We start from the raw sequence: 12,959 nt of genomic DNA, 5'->3' as shown, positions 1-12,959 counted from the left end.
GGCAGCATTGTTCATTGCAGGAATGGAGCTGCCATGAGGAAACTTATTTCTCTGTCCTGCCAATTCTTGTAAATGATCGAGTTGGACACTGAGCTCAGAAGGCCACCCCATGTTTTTTTAGTGAGTAGTTTGAGTTGTATGCAGCTTTTGGTTATGAGAGGAGTTCTCCCCCACCCCCAAGAGGGTTTTTTTTAACCTATAAATTAAATGACTACCATTTTAAGCCTCAAGAGAATGTAGCTGTCTGGGGAACAGCCCCATGGTGCTACGGTTCTCAGTCTGGACTGCACGTTTGATTCACTCAGGGAGCTTTTAAAACTCCCGACGCTGAAAATGCTGAACTTTTCTCAAAGGATGTGGTGAGGATGGAGGATGGATATAAATCCTCTTAACACAGGGTAGGGTCCACTGAGACTCAGCCTGGAAGAGCCCTCCTCAGGCAGTACCTGGCACAGGTAGGCACTCGACATTAGTGACTGTCAATTTAATGGGGAGAAATGGCCCATAGCATTACTGCACTACAATGGAAGAAAACAGATGTAAGCAAATGTTTGTAGGTTTTCAAAGGTTTGTTGTGCAGGTAAGCTTACATTTTCCCTGCTTTGCTTCGCTCACTCCCATAATTCCTGCCTTCTCTTTAGGGTCCCATTCAAATTCCGCCTCCTATGTAGGATGTCTTAAAAGAACTTTTTGTACCACCTAAGGCCTTTTCTTTTTCTAACAAGTGAGAGCCAAGAAATACCTTTGTTATTCTTTATTATTTTATGGAAAGATATTTTTAATGGAGTCATCTAAACATAACATTTGAAGCAAACAATTCATGCAAAAGGAAGTAGATAATTTTTTAATACAATCTCTTCCTTTCTGCAGTCCCTAATAAGATAAGCATCTTAAAACACTGGCTGGCATTATTAATACTTCATTTTCCATGGGCCGAATTTCCTATACCAGCCGAGGCAAAGGGCCCATAGCACACAGCATCTTTCTGGATGCCCACACGCCCCAGGAGGTAGGATGGAGCGACATGTAATCACAGGAAGGGGAGGTGATAGCAGAAAATGGGAGGGGGACCCACATCCCCCTGCAGCTGCCAATAAAAAGAAGTTTAAAAAAAAAAAGCACTGGGCGCAGTGGTTGAGAGTCCGCCTGCCGATGCAGGGGACACGGGTTCGTGCCCCGGTCCGGGAAGATCCTCACACATGCCGCGGAGCGGCTGGGCCCGTGAGCCATGGCCGCTGAGCCTGCGCGTCCGGAGCCTGTGCTCCTCAACGGGAGAGGCCACAACAGTGAGAGGCCCGCGTACCGCAAAAAAAAAAAAAAAAAATCACTGGTTTCCTTTCCTTCGATCTCATTCTACCTGTACAGTGTCAAATTGTGATTCCCATTTTTCTGCCAGGACCCTCTTGTTAACCCTTAACCTCTCACCTCCCTTAAACCCTGTGCTTTTTAAACATTTTACCTGCCAAATTGCGTTTTTCGGGTAATAGAATTCATTGCCTATTTTTAGTCATCAAAAACACATATAATCTGATATTTTCAATGAGCAGGATGAAATGACCAATGTTCCCATACGACACAGATATACAGAAAAAATGTGTTTATTTTTCAAGAACCAGAAGGCATAAGATTTTTCATGCAAGTGGCACAGGCTGCCTCCTATGGTTGTATAATTTCCCTTGGGCCTTTTCAGACTTTTTAAATTGTTCCTAGTTCGCCCAATACTACTTTTATGAACCTCAAGTGAAGGGCCATTTGAATGAGAAAACTCTGAATGTTCTGTACTCCAATTTTCTCAACTCTAAATAGAAATTATGCTCCTGTATTACTCAGCTAAATAAAACTGTAAATGAAGGCATCAGAATACCAATTACTGCTGGCACTCCCTTTAATCAAAAAAGCCTTTCAGTATTATTATAAAATCATTCTTCAAAGATTACGTCTACGTAAATGAGTATAAAATAGCCTACCCCATACTCAGTAATGCATAATGAAAATATTCATAAGCATTTCCATCCTGTGCTCCAAATTGGATCAAGAAATCATTGGCATAAATCAGAACATTCGTAAATTCTTTGAGTTTTTTCCAACAGAAAATTCTAATTAAATTTAACCTTAGAGCATCTAAGAGATTGGATTCTAGGCATATAAAGGTAACTGAGAAGTAGTCCTTGCCTTGGAGGGGCTCGCGGTATCAAGAGATCAGTGTCTGAACACGCCAATGCACATTTTTGGACATTGAAAAAGACTTATAGAGGTTTAGAATTAGAAGAAATCTCAGAGACCATCTGACCCAACACCCTGAAATCACAGGTGGAGAAACTAAGCCCCTGAACTTAAAGGAATGTGCTTCTGGCCACACAGATGGTTTGATGGTTCTCATAGACGATTCCTCTCACTCTTTCAGCTTCCAGTTGACTTGTTGCATTTGTAAAGGATTGAATGATATCATAGATAAGAAAGCTATTTGCAATTCTCAAAGGCCCATTAGTAAAACAGTGCTCTCGGCTTTAGCAAGATGAACCCTAAAATCTCAGTGAGTTCATACAACAGAATTTTACATCTGACTCCTGTTCAATCCAAAGCCACGTGTTCTTGCTTGGTGGGTAATGTTCCTGTGGTCCTTTGGGAACCCAGGTTCCTTCCTTCTTCCATCCCCACTCACCTCTAGGACTTCAGAATTCTCTCCATTCAACAGGAGAAGGGAGGAAAGAAAATGAAAAGATGCGTGGAGATGCTTTATAGGAGGGGCCTGGAGGTGGTGACCAATGCTTTCATCTCAACTGCAAGGGTGGCTGGGAAGTGCAGTCTAGCTGTGTGGCCAAGAAGCAGGGAGACACGGATTCTGATATGAGTCTGTGTCACAAAGGGCTGTACAAATGCATGAGAATATTCTGGAAGTGAGTGAGCTCAGCAAGGACTTGGTCTTTATATTAAAGTCATCTTTGTGTTCAAAAAGTTGTGACAGTCCTCTGCACCTCCTCCTGGTACTGTCAGCCTCTTTAGACAGGGCTACAATGCTCTGTTTTGCCCACCTGTTCTAGTTGCTTCTGGAGTTGGTGTGGTATAGTGAAAAGAACATTGGAGTCATGTGTCCTTGGGGCCAAATCCCTCCTTGGCCACTTATTAACCCTGTGAATTTGAGCAAGTCGCTTAAGCTTGTGGAGTCTTAATTTTCTTATTGTCCAATGGGGGCAGAAAGCATCCTAGCACTGCAGTGAGAATCTAAGTAAATCAGTCAACATTTATGGGGGTGCTCCTGTGTGACAAGTTCTGTGGTCCCCAGGGAAACAGCAGAGGTCAAAAAAAATAAAAAAGGCACAGAGTAATATGCATACAGTCATTGTCCCTGGTGGGCACTCAATACACCTGAGTGCTCTGGCCTCCCCTCGCCACCCTCCTCTGCACACACTGCAATTTTTTTTTTTTTTTTTTTTTTTGCGGTACGCGGGCCTCTCACTGTTGTGGCCTCTCCCGTTGTGGAGCACAGGCTCCAGACGCACAGGCTCAGCGGCCATGGCTCACAGGTCCAGCCGCTCCGCGGCATGTGGGATCCTCCTGGACCGGGGCACGAACCCGTGTCCCCTGCATCGGCAGGCGGACTCCCAACCACTGCGCCACCAGGGAAGCCCTCACACTGCAGATTTGATAGGACTTTTTATTTCTTTTTGGCTCTACGCATCTAAGCCAGGAAGACACGTTTGTCCCTAGAAATTCTAAGTAGCATACATCAGTGACTAACGATGCATCTGAGAGATGAAGAGGTCCCGTGGAGAAGGTTTTCCTGTTGTTTGGGACTGAATTGACAGGGTGATGATTCCATGAGGCAGGGTTAAGGTACAAGGGCTTAAAACGTAATGAGATGAGCTACCAAAAAATCCGTGTTCGGTTCCAGAAAGAGTAAACGGAAACGTGAAAGCAGAGAGCATCACTTGAAGGCTGGTGGCCTTTACGTCCCAAAGCAGCCTTTACAAATCAGGGAAGGAGGATATTTAGAGGTGCTGGGTGGGTCCCTGAGAGCAGCAAGTCCCTCCTGCTTGCTGACAGGTCCTCAAGGGAGGGAAGGTTTCAGTGTCCGCATCCCGGTGACCCGGAGGCCTCGTCTTCTGGCTGAGGTTCTCTCCTGAGACCCCGGAGGAGGCCCTCCCCTTTGGTCCTTCTTGATTCCCAGCCCTGGTCTTATTGCTTTTGCTGATTTCTCAAAAGGACAGAGGAGCTTTCTATTGGTTTGTTGGAAAGCCTGCCTGTTTTTTACTTGCTTCATTCTTTCCATGAAGCTCTGTTTTACTTCTCTTTGTTTGCTTTTATCTTTTCCTTTTAAATGCGGAAAAGGCTGGAGGGGAGAGGGAGCAGGTAAACAATGAGGACATCGTGTGTCTCCAAACCAGGAGAGTCTATCCATCTCGCCTCCAGTTAGCTGTGCACCAGCCATTGCGAACGCCCCAAACCATATCCACACTGCTGACCCCTTAAAAGGCAGCAGGGGGGCCGAGGGCACAGGCCTCTGGTTGCATCCACCTGGGATCCAGTGTGGCTCTCCCTCCAGCTGTGACCTTGGGCAAGTGGCCTCCCCTTTCTGAATACTCAGTTTGTTCATCTGTGACACGGGCATGACCACTAGCGATCACGATACTAACGTAAGGGTCAAAAGAAACAACATGCTTCGCACCACGGCTGGAACACTGGGAGCTCAAGTACTAAACAATAAACGCCGTCTTTGCGGCATTGATTATCACCACCACCACCACCTAGGTATCTCCAGGTCACATGCACCACCCCACCAGGAAAGCTTAAGGGGACAAATGCGCCTATCTTGTCGTCTTGCTCAAGCACATTTGCTAAATCCCATGACCAAATGCCACCCAGCTTTCCCCAGCAACCCATCCCACAGTCCAAGAAGTAAAGAGTCAGGGGAGTGACTCAGAAATAGGTCTTCGAGTCCCACTTTCCAGGCCTGATCCTTGAGAAGTGCCCATTCATTTCAAACATCCCTTTAGGATGTCTGTGAAAGGAGACATCACTGAAAATCTATTACTAAAGCTTCTAGAATCTTTTGGCCACTAGCCTGCCTCCCTAAGACACCCAATTCTATTGTTCTCACCTTTCCAGACAAGGATTTCTTACCCAGTCCCTTCCCTTGGAAGAACTCAGGAAATATTGACCAGGCCTGTGATTCGCCTGATCTCTGCTTTGGGGAAGGGCAGTTGTAGCCGTGGTGGATTTTCTCTCCTTTCAAATTACAGAGTCCATGGCATGTGTAATTAATAGAGGCTTAAGATTCCAAATTTCCAAGATTCAGAATCTGCTGTTTTTCCTGACCCTGTCAAGGATTTGCCATGTGCCACAAATTAGTTGAAGTAAGGCCTTTGATCTCCACACGCGCTGGCCAAGAGGACAAGAATTAAATTGCCTAGAGTGGGCTTCCCTGGTGGCGCAGTGGTTGAGAGTCCGCCTGCCGATGCAGGGGACGCGGGTTCGTGCCCCGGTCCGGGAAGATCCCACATGCCGCGGAGCGGCTGGGCCCGTGAGCCATGGCCGCTGGGCCTGCGCGTCCAGAGCCTGTGCTCCGCAGCGGGAGAGGCCACAGCAGTGAGAGGCCCGTGTACCGCAAAAAAAAAAAAAAAAAAATTGTCTAGAGTATGGGGTTCCTGGACAGGCTTTCGGGTCCACAGTCCCCAGTCTGTCTTGTCCATCCCCATCTCACCCTCTTTCTATCTCTAGGTAGCTCTTTCTGTCAAAGGGTCCGCTCTGCTTGGGCCCCTTGTAGCTTTTTACCACTGTCCCCCACTCCCACCGTCAATGGCACGCTGCAGTGCCGGCATTGCTCACCCCCGTAGAATACCATCGTGGGCCAGCCCCCAGGAGAGCACTGGTTGAGAGAGTCTGCCAGTTATCTTGGGACAAGGACCACTTCAGCCCGGTATTAGTTCATCCTAAACAATCAGCCGCTGCCTCTATCCTGAGGCCAGATTCAAGACACGGAACCAGGAGCTGCTTTTTCTGGAAACAAGGAGGTCGCTTCATCGTGATGAAGGCTACCTGCCCTCACCCAGCTTCACCCCAGACGGTCTCAGCGCTCCCTGTGTCACAGGGGAGGCTCCTGATGGAACTTGGTGTTAGGAGTCGGTACACTTGTGGGAGGTCAGGCTTGTTGTGACTCTGTCCAAATGGCCTCCATCAAACCAGGCCCCCTTCTTGGACTCCCGTTTCCTTTTCCATAAACGAGGTGTTTGAACTGGTGTGAGCCCTAAGGTCCCTTCTCAGCTCCAGCTCTTCTCTGAATTTTACTACCCAGAGCCCATGAGATGAAGACCCATGGAGCCTGCTAATTTGCCTCTGAAATTCAGCGTGGAATACTGCTACCCATCAATCTACCATATACGACCCCTAGCTGTTGCTCATCAGGACAAAGAATCTGGAGAGCGAAGTAAAGTGAAGTCGCCCCAATGTAGGTTTGGCAGGCGAGGATCACTTCCGCTTCACGTCGTCACACCCTCTGCGTACGGAAGGGCAAAATCTGCTTCTGAGCCTTAAAATGAGAAGAAATGACTCTGACGCTCATCTCCACGGCTCATTATTTTGCTCAGGCTGTGTCTGCTTCGCTTGCTTTAAATAAAAGCCTACGCAGCCTGCCGTCCAAATATAGGTCCACAGCAGTCCAGAGAGGAGACAGCCTGGGACTTATGGTAACGAGGGCCGTTCAAATACCCAGCAAATGGGCCCTAGCATATCAAACCCACAAGTCAATATTAGAAATGAAGAGAAGGTAAATAAGCTCTGTTTGGGGCACAGGAATTTTTTATAGGGTTTCTTCCCTTGCTGGAAAGCAACTGTGATCAATACCAAGTACAAATAATTGCTTGTAATAAAAAAAGTATTCAGGGAATTCCCTGGCGGTCCAGTTGTTAGGACTCCGCACTTTCACTGCCGGGGGGCGCAGGTTCAATCCCTAGTCGGGGAACTAAGATCCCACAAGCCGCGTGGCACAGCCAAAAAAAAAGTTTAAAAAAAAAAAAAAGGTATTCACGACTATATCCCCACGGAACCACATCACAGATTTGTTTATGTATGTTAGGACTTTAAAAGGTGAGCAATGCTTTGCAAATTTCACCATCTCGCCCATCTACTAAAAGTAAGTGCCTGTGTTATTAGGGCACTCTGGCTAAAATTTCCCAGATTGGAGCTGAATTTAGATTAAATTCATGAGTCACTTAAACTGCAGCTGTTCCTGCTAGTGCTGGATCTATCAGCCATTCACACCTTAGTGTGTATTAATTCAACTGGACTGTCCCTCCCTGGAATCAGTCACCCTGACCGTGGGAGGAGGGTAGAAAGGAGGAACCCCAGTGCCTCACTCGGGTCAGAGGAAGAGAATTTTTTAAATTTTATTTAGTTATTTATTTTTGCTATGCTGTGTGCGTGGCATGCCGGAGCTTAGCTCCCTGACCAGGGATCAAACTTGCGCCCCCTGCTGTGGCAGCGCGGAATCTTAACCACTGGACTGCCAGGGAAGTCCAGAGTAAGAGCATTTTGAACCAGAGGCCACGAGAACCTCGCTCACCTCACAGTCTTGCAGGCGGGTTTCTTAACCTCAGCACCATTGATTTGAGGGTCTGCATAATTCTCGTGGAGGGTTAGCCTGTGCATCGTAAAATGTTTAGCAGCATCCCTGGCCTGTCTCCAGACACTGTCAGCTGTCTCCAGGAAGGCAAAATCCTGGGTGCAGACCGCCAGCTTAGGGGCAACCCTGTAGGTGCTCATGGCAACTTCAGGCTGTGACTCTCTGTGAGTCGGTATGTGGGTCCACTGAGTGACCCTCGTGAGGAGGTAACATGCAGAACGTTAGCTTCCTCACTTTGGCAGTTTACTTCCTCATCCCCACCTTGTCTCATCTTCCAGGCAAATGGACCCCTAGAATTGAGGCAGCTGTAGGCAAGGCAGCCCCAGGAAGTGAGCTGCCCGTCCGTCTTGGGAAGCAAGTGTGGATCATTTTTGATACCTTCGACTTTGCTTGCCACACTGTCCCAAATAAATCCAACCACGAGAATACGCAAGAGAACACACACTCTTTGGTTGGAGAGCGCGTTGGTTCCATCACTTTGGTAGCTCGACTCCTTCTGCAGAAGCTGCCATTTGTGGATGCGTACCAGACACACGGGATAATTGCTAACAGCACAATATTTGTTCTTCTTTTGGTTACTATTTGGTCAGAAAATATCTCAGGCCAGACTTTCAGAAAGTTGGAAATGTTTGCATCTCAAACATCTCTTGTTCCATGCTCAAAATAAGACAAGCCTGTTCATTTGGACATCATGTGCATCCTACATTTCTAAAGAAATATGCTCTTGGATTCCATTCTTTCTTTTTTTTTTTTTTTTTGCGGTACGCGGGCCTCTCACTGCTGTGGCCTCTCCCGTTGCGGAGCACAGGCTCCGGACGCGCAGGCTCAGCGGCCACGGCTCACGGGCGCAGCCGCTCCGCGGCACGTGGGATCCTCCCGGACCAGGGCACGAACCCGCGTCCTCCGCATCGGCAGGCGGACTCCCAACTGCTGCGCCACCAGGGAAGCCCCTCCGTTCTTTTTTTAAGGAGAGATTTGGCTTTCTGAAGCCATGTTTCCTGAGGAGCTAGACGAACCTCTCTCAAAGCAATATTTACGCTGAGACGGTCCACTGTCATTCCCTAGGATTTCCCATTTGCCATCAAGCCAAGCTTGGCCCCTCTGGAGGAAGATTCCAAGCACAGCACTGCCCTTTAACTAGCTTCGTGACTGTGGGCAAATGTTTTTCTTCTCTGGGCTACCATTGCCTCACCTGCAGAATGTAAGCTAGGGAGTATACTGTCTGTAACTTTGGACAATATCTTTAGCTGTCTCGGCCAGCGTTTCCTCATCCATGAAACGGGGCTCATAACACCATCTCCTTCACAGCGTCGTTCTAATGAGTAAATAAAGCACTGTGTGCACCGTTCCTGGCACCCAGGAGACCTTCTAAAAGGGCTACCTCTCAATATCATAAACTCCAAATGAAATTATCCCGTTGTCAGTTCTAAACCATCAGGTGGCCTTTTAACCTTTGAGATGGGCAGCTAGGACACAAGTCAGTTCTTCCTTACCTCGGTTGTTCATTTTTGTTTTCTTTCTAAGTTTTCTGGCCACTTGGAGGCAGAGCCGGTACTATCATAAACATTAGCCTTTTGAAAAAATCAGTGTGGGAATGAGAATCATGCCCTGCAGAGCTGTCTTGTGTTTGGTAGATTTACTGGAAGACAAAAGTCTTAATTAGAAAAACAGCTTCTAATGTTTGAGGTACAGAGTGAAAATGTCAGAATTTGAAAGTGTTGAGATTGAGCGATAAATCCTTGTTGTATACCAAAAAAAAAAAAGTATGTTTTGAATGAAAAGATCATAGGATGAAAAATCAGAAGACCCACCCCAGCACTTCCCTCATCTGGTGACTTGCAGCACGAACGTGACCTCTCTGAGCTTTAGTGTCTTTATTTCAAACCTCTAACTCCGTGTTTCAGGCCACAGAATTTAGTTCTTCTGCCTGAGATGGTCACCTAAGTCATTTGCTGTTGGTTTCCCATAACAGGGAGAGGTGTGGCTTGGTCAGCTAGACCTCCTCGGGTTGGGATCCTGACTCTGTCCCTTACTCACTGTGTGATCTTGAGTTTGTTGCTAAGCCTCTCTGTGCCCCAGTTCCCTCATCTAAAACCTGAGGATAATCTTGCTGCCTCACAGAGTATTGTGAAGATTAAATCTTACATTTAATCTCAGAATGGGTGCCTGGCATCTAGTAAGCCTACATTCAATGTTAGCTATTACTTTTATTATTTTGCTGGATATCTCTAGAGAGGAAATGAAATGAAAGGAAAGGAAATTATAATCGGAAATCTTTGCGTTTGGATTTTTCCATTTCATGAAGCAAAGTTACCAACTAACCATTTAGGAAATAAAGGCATTAAAGGCACGTCCCCGAAATTGGGTCATTTGTAGAGACGTGGATGGATCTAGAGACTCTCATACAGAGAGAAGCAAGTCAGAAAGAGAAAAAGAAATATGGTATATTAACGCATATATGTGGAACCTAGAAAAATGGTACAGATGAACCGGTTTGCAGGGCAGAAATAGAGACACAGATGTAGAGAACAAACATGTGGACACCAAGGGGGGAAAGTGGCGGGGGGCGGGGTGGGCTGAATTGGGCAATTGGGATTGACATGTATACACTGATGTGTATAAAATGGATAACTAATAAGAACCTACTGTATAAAATAAATAAAATTAAATTTAAAAAAATAATAAAGGCATGTCCCTTTACTTTCCCTAACCTGCAACCCATCAAATACTACTTTCCTCTGTTTTCTGGATAGGAAAATCATCTCTCTCTGCAGTAAATATTAAAAATCCCACCAAAGTTTAAACTGGCTAAGCCACACGTTTAACAAATCCTGTCTACTTTGTGTGGAGACTGTGCCCTAGAACAGAGTGTCTTAGACATCAGTGTGCACGTGAATCCCTTGAGAATCTGGTTTAAAAGCAGATTCTGATTCATCCGTTCTGGGGCCAGCATCCCACATTTCTAACAAGTTCCCGGTGACGCTGATTCTGTGGGTCCTCAGACTACGGGAGAGTAATTAGACATTGACAAGCCATTTGAGATGGAGGGGCCATGGGGCACGCCTGGCCCTCGCTGGGGGGCAGGCAGGTTGGAGCTGGGCAGTCCTTCTCCAGATTGAAATATTTCCTCTGTAAATGAAGGGCATATCTGCCGAGATCTCGCTCCTAGTTACCCCTTTGCACAAAGCAATATCTGGAAAAACGGTCGTGAGCTTCTATGAAAACCCAGAGGAAGGGGCCTCTGTAGGCTTGTATGTGACTTTATTTTTTTAACACCAGCATATATGTTTGTCCAGTTTGTTAAGCCCTGAGTGTGTGTAATTTCATTGATAGAATTTGTGTTTTGCTGCCAAGTAATAAGACTCCTTTGAAGTGTGATGTACAAAATTGTTCTCATTACCCAAGTCATATTTTGTCTTTTTAGTTGATAAATGGTAAATCTCAAAATTTGTTCTTGATCCACAAATTATGTCCCAGTCCTAGGTTCCAAAGTTAGAAAAGATTCACATTCTTTCCTACTTGTGGAAGGTGTATTTCAAGTTTGGGAACATAAAATGGGGTCGAGCTTACAGGCGACCTATGTTTTTTTTCAAAATTGTGGGTTCAGACTGGCAACAAGAATCAACACTAAGACCTGGACTTTCGCACAGGAGAAATCTAATCCTGGCAACAAACATCTGTTCCCTTTACTGTGCATTTGTGGCTCCTTAATATGAATGTTTCTGCAACAGCTGTAGCCTTTTTAATATCCTAAATGGAATCTCTGTGGCCATTAGAGTAATTACCTCCAAGTTTGAGTCATCCGACCTGAGGATTCTCTGATTAAATTCGGTATGAATTATGGAAAACCAATGACCATTCCCAAGGGAGGATTCCATTGTGTTCACTGGAAAGTCCTTTCCCAGTCTTTGGGGCCTGTGGTCGGTGTTCCAGCATTCAGCTTGTTCCCGTGTGGGTAAATACTGCCACGTTTTCATGGGGTGAAACTCCAAGTGGAGTTTCCCCTGTGGTCTTTGAACACAGGTTGTTTTGTTGCTTGGTTTTTAACTTTGTTTCAAGCTAAACTTTAAAAGAGATGAATGTGCATCCCATTTAAAGGTTCTAAACACACACACACTTGTAAAAATGTTTAATGGTTTTAACTTACCAAGAGATGATCATTGTAGTTTCTAGTTTCAGAATACTTATTTGAGATTTCTATGGCTATGTTGATTGTTTTTCATGGAGATAGTGATTGCCTAGTGGAATAGGCAGGAAAACTGGAGAAGTGAGACCAGCCAGATAAGGAAAAGATTTGTTTCTGTCTTAGCAGTTCCCAGATCTCACTCACTTAATGGACCGAGGATCACTGCCAGGGAAACAAGAGAAAACCGCTGTGATAGCAAACTTAAATTCGCCTGCATGCAAGGGCAGAGAAGGCCAGGCTCAACAAAAGGGCAAATTAATAGGCAAGTGCTCAGGAAAAGAAAACCAAAACCACACAGCAATGGAAAGCAGCCTATCTGAACAAAGAGGCTAATTTTGCAAGACTTTGCCTACAAGATGATATTTCTGAGGACGCGTTTCAGGTAAACAGACAAAGGCTGAACAAGGGCTTCAGCAATCTTGTTTATAAAATTTCAGGAGTGAAGCAGCTGATGAGTAAGCCCTGACTGGGATGTTTGAGCACATTACCCCCACCTCAGTATTTCATTCATTCATTCATTCATTCATTCATTCTGTACGTACATCAATGCAGTGTTAATAAAAGCTTTTCTTTCTAAATTTTCAAATAAGATGTCATTATTTGTTTCTCAAATCCCAGCACCCAGTTTCTTTAGAGACCTCTTCTCCAGATCTTGAAATAGCCACAGACACATAGCGCTTGGAAAGGGGAGGAAATAAAGGAAGAGAAGTTTGGGGGAAAGTGTGTAGGGGCCATAGGAAAGGACACTTAGCTGAGCCACAGGAAAACAGAACAAGCACAGAGGGGAGAAGGATGCTCCCACTGGGCTGTGGAGGAGAGGGATGGAGATGGGGAGAGCCACCCATTCAGTTCAGTTTCAGTCCAGGCAAAGAGCATTCAGTGGACCAGACCCCAGTGCTGTGTGCTGGGCAAGCAGCTAAACAAGCCATGGTCCCAGCTGTTAAGGAACTCACAAATGTAACGGGGAACTAATAATTATTGTGCATTGTAACCCATCCTAAACAGAAACACAGGAGTCAGTTAACTCGCCTCCACCCTTATTTCCTCATTGGTTTAAATGACAGACACAATACCTATTTCTTGATATTTCTATGCATATAAATGAGATGATGTATGAAAAACACTTAGGAGGCTACCTGGCACACAGTAGGTGCT

At 45.8% G+C, this 12,959-nt stretch overlaps 1 protein-coding gene across 12 annotated transcripts in view; it reads left to right on the top strand.

Moving 5' to 3' along the window:
* THRB (thyroid hormone receptor beta) overlaps nucleotides 1–12,959 on the top strand; it is a 391,526-nt gene that overhangs the window by 294,543 nt on the left and 84,024 nt on the right. The window lies entirely within an intron of this gene.

Source organism: Delphinus delphis, chromosome 4 (assembly GCF_949987515.2).
Source record: "Delphinus delphis chromosome 4, mDelDel1.2, whole genome shotgun sequence".
Taxonomy (NCBI): Eukaryota; Metazoa; Chordata; class Mammalia; order Artiodactyla; family Delphinidae; genus Delphinus; species Delphinus delphis.
Note: the sequence above shows the minus strand (reverse complement) of the source record. Positions and strands in the feature narration are given on the sequence as shown.